This window comes from Pseudorca crassidens, chromosome 10 (assembly GCF_039906515.1).
Source record: "Pseudorca crassidens isolate mPseCra1 chromosome 10, mPseCra1.hap1, whole genome shotgun sequence".
Classification (NCBI taxonomy): domain Eukaryota; kingdom Metazoa; phylum Chordata; class Mammalia; order Artiodactyla; family Delphinidae; genus Pseudorca; species Pseudorca crassidens.
In genome coordinates this window covers 13221357-13232643 of record NC_090305.1, presented here as the reverse complement: position 1 = coordinate 13232643, position 11287 = coordinate 13221357, and the positions used below count along the sequence as shown (strand labels likewise).

The following is an 11287-nucleotide window of genomic DNA, read 5'->3' as shown; positions in this document are numbered from 1 at the left end:
TGCGTCTTTATTCCAGTCCTGCCTCTAGGTTTATCAGAACCATTTTTTTTTAGATTCCATATATATGTGTTAGCATACGGTATTTGTTTTTCTCTTTCTGACTTATTTCACTCTGTATGACAGACTCTGGGTCCATCCACCTCACTACAAATAACTGATTTTCGTTTCTTTTTATGGCTGAGTAATATTCCATTGTATATATGTGCCACATCTTTATCCATTCAACTGTTGATGGACACTTAGGTTGCTTCCATGTCCTGGCTACTGTAAATAGTGCTGCAGTGAATATTGTAGTACATGTCTCTTTTTGAATTATGGTTTTCTCAGGGTATATGCCCAGTAGTGGGATTGCTGGATCACATGGTAGCTCTAGTTTTAGTTTTTCAAGGAACCTCCATATTGTTCTCCATAGTGGCTGTATCAATTTACATTCCCACCAACAGTGCAAGAGGCTTCCCCTTTCTCCACACCCTCTCCAGCATTTATTGTTTGTAGGTTTTTTGATGACGGCCATTCTGACTGGTGTGAGGTGATACCTCATTGCGGTTTTGATTTGCATGTCTCTAATGATTAGTGATGTTGAGCATCCTTTCATGTGTTTGTTGGCAGTCTGTATATCTTCTTTGGAGAAATGTCTGTTTAGGTCTTCTGCCCATTTTTGGATTGGGTTGTTTGTTTTTGTGATATTGAGCTGCATGAGCTGCTTGTAAATTTTGGAGATTAATCCTTTGTCAGTTGCTTCGTTTGCAAATATTTTCTCCTATTCTGAGGGTTGTCTTTTCATCTTGTTTATGGTTTCCTTTGCTGTGCAAAAGCTTTTAAGTTTCATTAGGTCCCATTTGTTTATTTTTGTTTTTATTTCCATTTCTCTAGGAGGTGGGTCATAAAGGATCTTGCTGTGATCTATGTCATAGTGTTTCTTCTGAGTTGTATAGTGTCTGGCTTTACATTTAGGTCTTTAATCCACTTTGAGTTTAAAAATATGGAACATTTCATGATTTTGTGTGTCATCCTTGTGCAGGGGCCATGCTAATCTTCTCTGTATCATTCCAATTTTAGTATATGTGCTGCCAAAGCGAGCACTTCCTTCCCATTTAGGTCACCACAGAGCACTGAGTAGAGTTCCCTGAGCTATACAGTAGGTTCTCATTAGTTATCTATTTTACACATAGTATCAATAGTGTATATATGTCAACCCCAATCTCCCAACTCAACCCCCTTCCCTCCCTTGCTGTCCATAGTCCATATGTTTGTTCTCTATGTCTGTGTCTCTATTTCTGCTTTGCCATAAGATCATCTATACCATTTTTCTAGATTCCACATATATGCGTTAATATATATTTGTTTTTCCTTTCTGACTTACTTCACTCTGTATGACAGTCTCTAGGTCCATCCATGTCTCTACAAATAACCCAATGGAGTAATATTCCATTTTTTATGGTGGAGTAATATTCCATTTTATATATATGTACCGTATCTTCTTTATCCATTCCTCTGTTGATAGACATTTAGATGGCTTCCGTGTCCTGGCTATTGTAAATAGTGCTGCAGTGAAAAGCAGTGCGTGTTACACCAGCCCATGATGTGCCCTGAGCAGTGACAACACATTCCTTCCGAGAGTCTATGCTTGGCTGCCCCAAGCAGAAACTTCCTTTGAGATTTGGGTTCTCCCTCTTTTCTAGAAAATAAATACATGCTTGTTTCTTGTAATAAAAAATTGTTTTAACTTACTTATCTTAAAGTAATATTTAAGATTTCAAAGAAGGAGCCTAGTTATGCTACAGCTTTGGGTATTTCCTGGCAGTTGTATCCCCAAGATTTGGTCATTCTGTTTAAGAATCTGAGGTTATAGTGTTGGCTTGGGGGTCAGAAGGACTAGATTTTACTCTTGTCTTTGCTCCCCGTTCATGCTAGTGTCGTAGAAGTTATTTGGACTGCCTAGACCTCCGTTTTCATGCCTGTAGGGGATTGGACTAGACCATCTCTACAATTCTTTCTGGTTCTGAGCCTCGAGGGATCTCTTCCAGGTCCTTAGCTTACTAGGTTCAACTTTGGCATTTGCCTATGAGCAGACATTCTCTTGAGCTCCTCTACCATCACTCAGGCATGTCGAGGGCTCCTTTTCCTGATCCATCCTAGAGGAGGAGAGCCAATTTTCCTTTACAAGCTGATCACACAGATTGGTAGAGTCCAATTTATATACGGCCAGGCATGGTTTCTCCTTGTAAGACAGCACTGATGCAGCAAACAAAGACAGGATAGGAAGGTATGTGCCCTAAACAATCAAACTAAAGACAATGTCAATAGAATTTTACTCTTTAGTATTCCAAAGTAACATACTTTTCATGGGGAGATTGATGGACTTTGGCCTACTAACAGATGCAGGGGTTTGGTTTGGGTTTTTGTTTTTCTTCCGACTCCATCAGCTTTGAAACTGAGAATGGAAATGAGACACCTGCATTAATAAAACAACAAGGTGGCGTTTGGACACTTAAACTAAACAAAAGAAATTGAACCTGGGAGTGAATTACTTATTTATGACCTCTCCTGTCAAGTTAACTATCCTCTTGTGAGGCCTGGGATACTCTCTTTATTGGTCCTTAAGGCAAGTGGGAAGGGTTCTGTGATGGTCTGTGGTTTAGGTCAATAGTGAGCTGGTTATGGGGGGTCATTTGGTCCAAAGCTTCCTTATAAGGAAACGTACACCCTCCCCTCTTTTCTTGAAGACATTCTGAAGGGACTTGTGATAAGCAGGATATATGGCTCAGGAATTTCACTGTATATCCAGGAGGCAATGACAAGATTAAACCAGAGTGGAACAAGGCCAGAGGTCTTAATCAACTCTGCAAAGGAGAAACTCCTGAGGAGCTGGTGACAGCCTGATTTCTTGCATCTGTTTTAACCGACCTGGGAGAAGCATAAGTGAACACAGGGCATTGGGCAAAGTTTCTCTGCCAAGGATCTTGAGGTGCTGAATCACCTAAATGGTCTCATCTATCTCTGGTTTCTACTATTGTCCCCTAAAAAGACTACAGCAGTTCTCATGTAACCTTGTTTAATGTCATTTAAATAAAGATCACCTTGACTCAGATGTCATCTCATAGAACAGACATATTTCACAATCTCTAATGAATCCTTAATAGGAGTTTTGCATACATGCATATATGCATATGAAACGTAAGTCTTGTTATTGTCCCAAGTTTACTTAAACATAGCTCATTGCGGTTGCACATGGGTACATCCCATGTGGAAAGCGTTTATATATACATACATGCATTTTGTCTCGGTATAAAATCAATTCTGCCATAGAGCATTTTCTCCTTGTCTTGTCAGTAGGAAGAAAAGGTCAGGTTTTCAGAGGGATAGAAGATAATCCCACAGAAGAAAGACTCATCTTCCCAGCCGCACTTTACCAAGAAGTCATGCATTCCCACTCCGATCTACAAAAGTATGATAGGTCACCTTTTCACGGTGCTGACAACAGGGACTATGGGAGCCCAAGATGAAGGAGAGATCGAAGGATTTGAGAATTAGAGGGTATCAGGTCAGACACAAGGCCTGACAGGTAAGGTGGCTACTGGCTTCTTAGGCAGGAGGGCCAGCAAGACCAGAAATATTTGAACCCTAAGATCATTGCTTATTGATAAGGCCCAAGATAAAATTACTGATAGGAGAAGACGTGGGGCCCTTCACCTCACTTCAGCAGCCCCCTGATACGGCTGCTACACCAAAGCTTTTCACTTCCATGAACCTCTTCTTATCCTGGTTCCTTCTAGTTATTCTGGTTGACCAGCCCCACGCCCGGCTGCACCTTCCTCCTTAGCTGTCCTAGCCTTCAAGATCAATTACTTTAAGCAAGCTCTCATTGAGTAACAAGCACTCTAAAAATGTACTAGCTTTAAACAACCAACGATTAGTATTTCTTACCTGTCCTTGGTTTGTGTGGACATTTCTGCTGATCTGGACTGGGCTCCATTGAGCTCAGCTGGGCTTGCTCACGTGTCTACACTCAAACTGAAAGTTGGTCAGGGGCTGGATGATCTAGGATGGCCTCAGCTGGGATGATACAGGACCCAGGACCTCTCCATGTGATCTCTCCTCCTCCAGCAGGCAGTTAGCCTGAGCCTGTTCTCATGGCATGGCAGGGCTCCAAGACTAAGCAGGACTAATCCTGCAGGAGAGCAAGCCCCATTGCATAGCACTTTGCAAGCCTGTGATTGCATCCCATTGCTCAAAGCCCAAAGTCAGATGGAAGAGGATTGTAAATTCTAGACCAAAGGGCTTGGATACTGGAAGGCCATTAATTGGGGCCATTCATGCAAGCACTCTACCACACCACCCTAGGCCAAGTCATAGTATGTCTTGACTCTATGGCTCCATAGCCACCATTATATACCTGTTACCCTTCTTCTACCCTTGGTCCCTACAATCCATTCCCCATCTATTAGTTAAGATCATCTCTTAGAAACATTCATCGGGTTGTGTCACTCCCCTGCTCAGAAGCCTTCAATGACTCCCCAGTGCATTTAGACTAAAATGCAGATGCCTTACCATGGCTACCGGTCGTAAAGGATCTGCCAGCCCCTGCCTATCTCTGTGCCCTCATGCTTTAACCGCTCTCCCCCTTGCCCACTCTACTTGGCTACTCTGTTCTTCTGTCTGTTCCTCCAGCCTCAAGGGGTCTTGTCTTCCGTGCTCCCTCTGTCAGGGATGCTTTGCCACAGGTGTCTGGATGACGGATGGCTTCTTATCTGTCAGCTCCAGCATCCTATCCTCACAGAGGCCTTTCCTGATCACCTAAGGGAAAATAGCTGAGCCTCTTCCCCATATGCCACAAACTCTATCTTATTATCCTTTTTTTTTTTTTTAGCAATGTAGCATCTGAAACTATTCTGCTTTTTTATCTTTTCACTTCCCTTCTCCTTCTGTCTACAATGTGAGTTCCATGGGAATAGGAACCTTGTCTGTCTTGAACATTACTTTCTTCCCTCCAGCAGTAATGCTTATAGACACATGCAGACACTCAGTCAAGAGTCACTGAACAAATAAGTAACTGAAAATCCAGGCATATTGGCCTATCATACAAATACATATATTCCACTGTACTGATTTAGGGTACACAATATGGCCTTTTTTTTTTTGGTCTTGTCATTATATTTTATTTTAGCCATTCTAATAGGTAGATAGTGGTATCTCCATGTGTTTTGTTTTGTTTTTTTTAAACATCTTTATTGGAGTATAATTGCTTTACAATGGTATGTTAGTTTCTGCTTTATAACAAAGTGAATCAGCTATACATATACATACATCCCCATATCCCCTCCCTCTTGTGTCTCCCTCCCTCTCACACTCCTTATTCCACCCCTCTAGGTGGTCACGAAGCACCGAGGATCTCCCTGTGCCATGCGGCTGCTTCCCACTAGCTATCTATTTTACGTTTGGTAGTGTATATATGTCCATGCCACTCTCTCGCTTTGTCACAGCTTACCCTTCCCCATCCCCATATCCTCAAGTCCATTCTCTAGTAGGTCTGTGTCTTTATTCCTGTCCTGCGCCTAGGTTCCTCATGACCTTTTTTTTTTTTTCAGATTCCATATATATGTGTTAGCATACGGTATTTTTCTCTTTCTGACTTACTTCACTCTCTATGACAGACTCTGGGTCCATCCACCTCACTACAAATAACTCAATTTCATTTCTTTTTATGGCTGAGTAATATTCCATTGTATATATGTGCCACATCTTCTTTATCCATTCATCCGATGATGGACACTTAGCTTGCTTCCATGTCCTGGCTACTGTAAATAGAGCTGCAATGAACATTGTAGTACATGACTCTTTTTGAATTACGGTTTTCTCAGGGTATATGCCCAGTAGTGGGATTGCTGGGTCATATGGTAGCCATATTTATTTTGATATTCAAAGTCATATGATTCTAGGCCCTTGTTTCCCTCTCTTACTCATTACAAGGCCTTTTCAGCCAGATATCCTGGTTCATTCTTTCCTCTTTTTATGGGTCCATCTCTTATTTCTTGCCACTTTTCCCTGTGTAACTGAGTGATCCACAGCCAGCCTCGTTTCTCTTCTGTTTACTGTCCAGTAGTCCTCAGGAGACAATGCAATGGTCCACCAGACAAGCTGGGATACGCTGGGTGACAGCTGGGAGACCTCAGGGGGTGCAGAACGGCCTGGCCGCTGGAGCGGAATTTCTCTCTGATATCTGTCATTCGCATCTTGACTTCTGAGGACAAGACAGCTTGTTGGTTTAAAATTCCAGTTGGAGTAAGTGTCCTGAAAGAACTGTCAGCAACAGTTTTTGTATATTCCCCCTGTGTCTGAGGCCAGGTAGATTCATCATAAGAGCATTTTAACCCAACGGTCTGTAGTTTAGACCCACAGACTGCCTTAAACAGCGTATTTTTGGAAGATACAACTTCCCTCGTCTCCTCTCTGGGCTCCTGAAATGGTCAGTTCTGCCTCTGGCTGAGGTCCATGTGCTTCTCTTTGGGCCTCTGCAAATAACTAAGGGTACTCATTCAAACTAGTCTTTTATTTATTTTCTATTTAAAACATTTTTTTTAAACATGAACAATTTTTTTTAATCATTCTTTTTTTTAATATTTATTTTTGGCTGCATTGGGTCTTTGTTGCTGCGTGCGGGCTTTCTCTAGTTGCGGTAAGCGGGGGGCTACTCTTCGCTGCGGTGTGCGGGCTTCTCATTGCGGTGGCTTCTCTTGTTGCGGAGCATGGGCTCTAGACACTTGGGCTTCAGTAGTTGTAGCACGTGGGCTTCAGTAGTTGTGGCTCACAGGCTCAGGAGTTGTGGCTTGCGGGCTCTAGAGTGCAGGCTCAGAGGTTGTGGCGCACAGGCTTATTTGCTCCGTGGCATGTGGGTTCTTCCCTGACCAGGGCTTGAACCTGTGTCCCCTGCATTGGCAGGCAGATTCTTAACCATTGCACCACCAGGGAAGTACCATAAACAATTTCTTTACTTAAGAATTGAATGAAATAATTCTCTGGAAAACATTGAAATAGTAGATATTATAATTGCTCAATTTTGTCAGAGAGAATCAAATGCAGATTTGTTCTTAGTAATATGAAGAATGGAAGTTCAAAGTTTTCTAAACTGTCTATATATATATTTATTTATTTTAACCTTTCAAAATTAATTTTTAAAGGTTATACTCCATTTATAATTATAAAATATTGGCTATATTCCCCGTGTTGTACAATATATCCTTGTAGTTTATTTTATACATAATAGTTTGTACTTCTTACCCCCCTACCCCTGTCTTGCCCCCTCTTCCCTCTCCCTGCTGGTAACCACTAGTTTGTTCTCTATATCTGTGAGTCTGCTTCTTTTTTTGCATATTGATTAGTTTGTTGTATTTTTTAGATTCCGCATAAAAGTGATATCATACAGTATTTGTCTTTCTCTGTCTGATTTATTTCACTTAGCATAATGCCTTCCAAGTCCATCCATGTTGTTGCAAATGGCAACATTCCATTTTTTTACGGCTGAATAGTAGTCCATAGCGTGTGTGTGTATATACATGTATATGTACCACATCTTCTTTATCCCTTCATCTGTTGATGGACACTTAAGTTGCCGCTGTATCTTGGCAATTGTAAGTAACGCTGCTATGAAATTTGGGGTGCATGTATCTTTTCAAATTAGCCAAACTAATCTTTTAAAATGCTTTCATTTAGTCTCTCTCCTGCCCAAAGCCTTTCACTCTTAGCTCTTCCTCTGCCTGCCCTTCAAGGTCCTCCAGAGATGGATTTCATAAGCTTATTGACAAGGACTCGGTTCATATCTGAGGAGTTGTCCCAGGATCCCATCAAGGGCTGCACCTCTTCCGAGACCTTGCTCACGTTCTTTTTCACTTTGCTCTAAAGCAGAAAGAACTGAAAGCATTTCCATGGAGGTAATGAAATTTAGCTTCAGGGCGCCTCACTTGCATGATCCTAAGGCCTTGGGAGGAACCCCAGCAATGTATTCACATGGTCATTACAAAATTAGCAGAAATAAGATATTCTAATTTCAGCTGACAACTCTCTCTGTCCCCTAGTGTTGGGTGGTGATGGGTGGCCATGGGCATTTTGGGGATCCAGCTTAGAGGAAGTTAACTTGGAAAAACATTCAGTTTAGATTTAGTAGAATATATTTATGTGGTAGGCAGTTACTCACATATATTGTTAGGTTTTTGCTGGCCATTCTGGTTTAGGAATGGCTCCTAGAAATCCTGCTATTACCATTCTGTCAACTCCCTGGGCAAGGCTGGCGGATCAATTAGGGCATGTATGTCTCCTTGGGTACCTGGCACCAGGAATACACAGATAGTGGAAGAAAAGCTAGGTTTAAACTGCATGGAACTGGAAGGGGACCTGTGAAAAATTCTTCCGATCACCAAATGTAGGAAAACGTACGCCAAGTATTCCATTCTCATGGGTGCCTAGTCAAAACAGAAGCTCTCGGAATATACCCTATGATGCTGCATATACAATTATACACGCACTATATTTTTTATCCTATTTTCCTTTTATTTTCTTCCTATTTCATGGCAATCACATGAAATAAAATTGATCAGAATTCCTGTGCTTGTAAGACAGAAGCCTGTAGCAGTAAACAGCAAGGATATCCAATGTGAAGTCACATGTTTTATGCATCCCAACTGTCAGTAACAAAAAGCAAATTTCAATGAACCCTGTTGGAAGAATGACTGAGTTATCTTTGTATTTGCTTTGTAGAATGTGTTACAAAAACAATGTCATATGAAGAGGCAATCAAAGAGTATATAGTCAGAAAGTGTAGGAAGAAATATTACAGACATATGTCAGGCAACTAAATAATAAAATATATTATTTGGGGGGGTTTTGTCTGCTTATTTTGCATTTGTAGTTCTTCCTTATACTTGATTTTACATTCATAAGTTTTTATTATGTTTTTAAAACAGGACCTAAAAATTGTATAAGCTCCCCTCCCCCATAAAACCTGGATCTTCTCATGGCAAAAACAAAACACAATTTATTACCTCAATAAATTAGCCCAACACAAAAGTAATAACTCTTATTACTTGGGGGCTTGCTATGGGTCTGACATTATTTTAGGCACTTTATATAATTCTGTTATTTAATCCTTAAGACAACCCTGTGGCTGATATGCTTCTCATTTCAGAGGGTTACAGAAAAATGAAGTAATTTACTCAAGGCCACACTAGGGTCAAACCAGTTCTGTCTCATTCTGCAGCCTGTGCTCCAGCCAGCATGCTTTGCTTCTGTTACCCTCTTTGTTACCTGGTATCACACTTAACTACATTTTTCTTGTGTTGTCTGTCTGCTGCTTTTATACTTATGGTCCTTAATTCAGCTGTAAGTTCCTTGAAGATAAAAAATAGAACCCAAATTTCTTCCCTATCACTCTCAACATATGGCAGAGAGTCGAGGTGGAATCTTTTTCATTCTTGACAATCAAAATTGATTAGAAGTCACATATGTCTGGAAAATGCCCCAAGAGAAGTACAGAATAAATTATTATTCTCAGGAATAAATTTGAAAAATATTTTTTTCGACTTCAATACAGTACGCTGTCGCATGGCACTGGTGGAGGAAATAACTGATTTTCAATTAAAAATGTAAAAGGAGCAAATACGCAGTCTGAAGCTACAGGTAGGCTTTGGGTTTTGTTCTGAGCCATCACTGCTGGCTGGTGAGTAAACGTGTGAAATGCTAGTTACCACAGTAACCAGCACAGCAAGATTCCCCCCCCCTTTGGTTTATGAATCCAAATCGATAAATGTTTATAAATAACTCTCCAGTTGGCCAAAAGAAGTAAAAGCACAAACCAGAACAATCCTTCTGTCCTGTGAATGTGAGTCATAGATATGTTAGCCCCATTATGGGGACAGAAAAAGGCTGTCCAGAAAATAAACAATTGGCCACATCATTTGCTTTACAAGGGTGCTTAGGAAAAACCTGTTGAGTGAAAATCGATTTTACATGCTAACTGCCAACAAGAATACAAAGGATGCACATCCAAGGGGCATGAACGTGAAATTACAGAAATCACAGATGCTGGGTCTGAAAGGGAACATTGGTGTAATTGGACCTCAATGATTATACTGAAGTTCAAACGGAATAGGTAGAGACATTATCCTGCCTTCGTGGATGATGTGTTCTCTGCGAAATGCAAGTGGAATCATACAAAAGTGGAATTTGGTATCAAGAGTCCCAGAAAAATCAAATCAGGCCACCAACTATTGTAAGGTTTCTTTCTATAGCATTCCAAGCAGATGGTCAAACAGCCTCTCCTGGGATATTTTTAGTGAAAGGGAAAGTCATTTTCATGTAATCTCTATCTAGTAGCTGTTAAATTTTCTTCCCTGAGCCAAAATCACTTCCCACTCTCATCCTTAACATGTATCCATTGGTCTTGGTTTGCTCTTTGGCATAACAAGAACCTAATCCATCTGGTTCCCTGTTGGTGACAGTCCTTCAAACCTTTGAAGGCAGCCATTGAGTCTTTCTTTAACCTTCTTTTGTTACTGGTGCGGTTCCAACCTCTCCACTCTCCCAGTTTCTTTCCTCAGAATGTTATTAACTTGCCAGCATTCTTCTCAAAATGTGGTCTCTCCGAATGAGCTGTACAAATCCCCAGATGTGGGTTAAAATTTCAGTGAAACTACTTCTTATGTTTTATCTATGGACGACGTGGCTAAGTTTGCGTTCAAGTGTGTGTCTGTGTGTCTGCGCACGCGTGTGTGCGTCTGTCTATAGCCACACTGCACTGTTGGCACATAGTAAGCTTCTGGTAGGCTAAAACACACAGGGCACCCCATCTCAGAATAGGAGTGAATTATATAAATATTTCTTCCAGGAAGAACCAACTAGGGCAGGGATTCCTTGGCAAACCACTAGCCTGAGAAACAGAAAGGAACAGCCCTTCATGGATTTGGCAAATAATTTAGCGGGCTGACGTAAAGCAGAGAAGGAGTAATCGCTCACAAGGTGTGGTTTGGAGGGTCTTAGAGAAGAGTCTCCTGCCCCCAAATGCCTCATTCATCCAAGTGTCCAACTGGCTGGAATTTCACCATTTGGAAGTGCTGAGCATTTTCCGGCTATTTTTTTCCCCCCAAAGGCACATTAAATCACTAACAATTTAGTGTGAATGAGATGATCCCATTTCTTTCAGAAAAGAGGAGAACCTGAGGCAATAGGAAAGCACTAACTTGTGGATTTGGAGGTTGGGAAGAGGCATTAAATAGGGGGAAATAGTTTAGAAAGACGT

The 11287-nt window shown here is 41.2% G+C and overlaps 1 non-coding gene across 1 annotated transcript; it reads right to left on the bottom strand.

The window, feature by feature from the left end:
• Positions 1–976: 976 nt before the first annotated feature.
• Positions 977–1083, bottom strand: LOC137233198 (U6 spliceosomal RNA). The gene has a single exon (XR_010947360.1). It is a non-coding gene; the product is annotated as a U6 spliceosomal RNA (small nuclear RNA).
• Positions 1084–11287: the final 10204 nt, after the last annotated feature.